The sequence below is a fragment of the Gadus chalcogrammus genome, chromosome 15, assembly GCF_026213295.1.
Source record: "Gadus chalcogrammus isolate NIFS_2021 chromosome 15, NIFS_Gcha_1.0, whole genome shotgun sequence".
Classification (NCBI taxonomy): Eukaryota; Metazoa; Chordata; class Actinopteri; order Gadiformes; family Gadidae; genus Gadus; species Gadus chalcogrammus.
The window spans coordinates 9,522,939-9,525,897 of NC_079426.1; positions in this window are offsets into that span (position 1 = coordinate 9,522,939).

Here is a 2,959-nt window from a genome sequence, read left to right on the forward strand (position 1 = left end):
AGGGAGCCGATCCATTACAGGAACAGTGCAGTTCAGATAAAAGGCACGTGCACACGTTTGTACACAGTGCGCGTAACATAACTCCCTCAATTCGCCTTAAAGATAAATTAAAAGTAAATTCTGACACTGCGAATAAGTTACCAAAATTGGTAAGCAAATATTGACCTTTGCATGGCGTCTGTTTAGGTGTGTGCGTCTCTGTGAGTATGATTGTGTGTGGATATATGTATGTAACTGGGTCAAATCCCGTCGGTGCCTCTCAGTGATCGGTGTGTGTGTCTGGGATATAACCAGTGATGAGCTCTAATCCAGGATTGGAGTTTGATCTGATATCTCAATTTAACATTTCTGTTTTATTTGATACTGCCTTTTCCTCTGTTTCTCATCTTCCTTCTCTCTTTTCGTCTTTCTCTCCCTCTTTCTCCCCTCTCCTCTCTTTTGCTGCACCACGCAAGCACTCTCAGACCCAGACTCTCATACATACGCCCTCACACACACACAAACAGACACACACACAAACAGACACACAGACACAAACACACACAGAGCTACTTGTTACATAAACACATTCCAAGAATTTCCAACAGTGGTCTGTTCACCGGTTGTTTACTGAGTTGTTGAAGCTTTTACTTTAATTCTCTTAAATTCACAAACACTCAAAGTACCATATAAATAGAAACAGATAAACAGAAACACCATCCCTCAGCCTCTCCCTATCTCTCCCTCCACATGACCAGCTGGTATTAAAACTCATATCCATTTCATCTGGTTTCAACTGGCCTATATTCGTCACTGTGTGCGCGTGTGTGTGTGTGCGTTTGTGCGTGTGTGCTTGCTTGTGTGTCTGTGTGTGTGTGTGTGTGTGTGTGTGTGTGTGTGTGTGTGTGTGTGTGTGTGTGTGTGTGTGTGTGTGTGTGTGTGTGTGTGTGTGTGTGTGTGTGTGATGTAAGATGTTCATAGCAGTTTGCTCTCTGGTAATCTAATTCTTCCACGAGCCGGCACTCAACACCAACACCAACACGGCACCAACATTTGATAGGAATAAAATATTTAACTGCAATAAATGACACACACACACAAAGACATACACACACAGATGCACTGACAATCACACACACAAACATGCAGACAGTCACACTAATACACACATGCATAAACACTGTCTGACTTCCAAACACACAGGTAAACATAACAACACACAGACACACACACACACGCACACACACACACACACACACACACACACTCATACACAGTCCGACTCCTCCATCCAGATTAAGGTAGAATGACAGTGAAACAGACAAGTGTTTTCGCCGCTGAAGCCTGAAATTGCCTTTCCTTCAGTCTGCTGCTGATTGTATTTTACTGGTGGGGCCTGTGGCACATCCAATACCTCTGTGTGGCTGTGTAGGGGAGAGAGAGAGAGAGAGAGAGAGAGAGAGAGAGAGAGAGAGAGAGAGAGAGAGAGAGAGAGAGAGAGAGAGGGAGAGAGAGAGAGAGAGAGAGAGAGAGTGTGTGTGTGTGTGTGTGTGTGTGTGTGTGTGTGTGTGTGTGTGTGTGTGTGTGTGTGTGTGTGTGTGTGTGTGTGTGTGTGTGTGTGCATAAGTGTGAGATGTGGGTCTGTGTTTCTGTTAGTGCGAGTGTGTGTGTTTGTCTGCATACACAGTGCTCCTAATCGTTTTCATCACCAGTGCTGGCGTTTAGAATTGCTCTAAACTATGCATGGAGGGGCTCATACATCTTGACAGGCTTACCTGTCTGGCCCTTTTACCAGACCACTGAACAAATTGTGTTGAGTCAGAACCCCATGTCGTCACCCATCAACTGTCCTCTCCACTCTGCCCCACCACATTTATTGACTGGGAAAAAGCACTCAATGAGATGGTGACAACTTAAGTGTGCAGGCGTGTGAACTATTCTCCAATTCTTCCTAAAACCGCTTTTATGACAGGGTTTGTACAGCGTGTAATCCATAGTACGGTCGGGGCAGGATGTTCTTCTAGGTTCTTGGATGTTTAACTCCTTGAAAAAAGGTGCTGGGTGCACAACTGTGGCCAACCCCCAAAAGCCAACCCCTAAACCTGTTCCTGACAGAACTGCAGCTGAATACACCATAATTGGCATTGATTTGTTCATCATTTACTTATAGAGGAATTCATTTATAAATTGATTGATTTCCACTAGAGGTTTTATATTATAATTTCGAACATCCAACAATGACCCTTCAATGATCTTCATACAAGTGTTGACCTCGTCATTCCCTCCAGCATTCCCCCCTTAAATCAGGTTATTTACACAATACAGTTTGATCTGCAGGCCGTGGCCCAAACAATCCCCACTGCAGGTTCAAAGATAGAGAACGTAATCCAGGGGCAGAAGCTCAGTAAACTACTGTGGACCAGATATCAATACATCCATCTATCCTGCCAGCCAGCTTGGCATTCTAGCAGGCAGGGGTCGGAGGTTGTATCTCTGCAGTGGGAATCTTTGGCAGCAATTCTAAGAGAATGAGGAAAAAAACCTCCCGATGTTGGCCCAGCCCGGAGTTAGCTCGCTGCCCGAAGCATTTAGATTGCTTACATCTTTGAATCCATCCAGATCCTCCAGATTATCTTCCCAGCTGTTGGTTTTGCAGACGAGTGGGTGGAGACGCAAGGACGTCTTACAGGCGGATGAGACACAACAATAAATCCGCAAGGGTATTTTTGAAAGGTAAATAATCAATCCCGGAATTACGTTTTTAACGGCTTTTAGTTTGGGCGTGTATTTTGAGAATACACGGATTTTGGGTTTGACTACGGATCGGTGTAATACATTATCGGTCCGATTGTGTCCCCTAGTGTTGAGACAACAGAAGTGCTCTTAACGTTAATGAAAACAACGAACCAAAGAGCGGTAGGTGGCGCCATATATGTGGCAATGAAGTAGGCCTTCAGCAGGTAGCCAAGTGACATTCAGC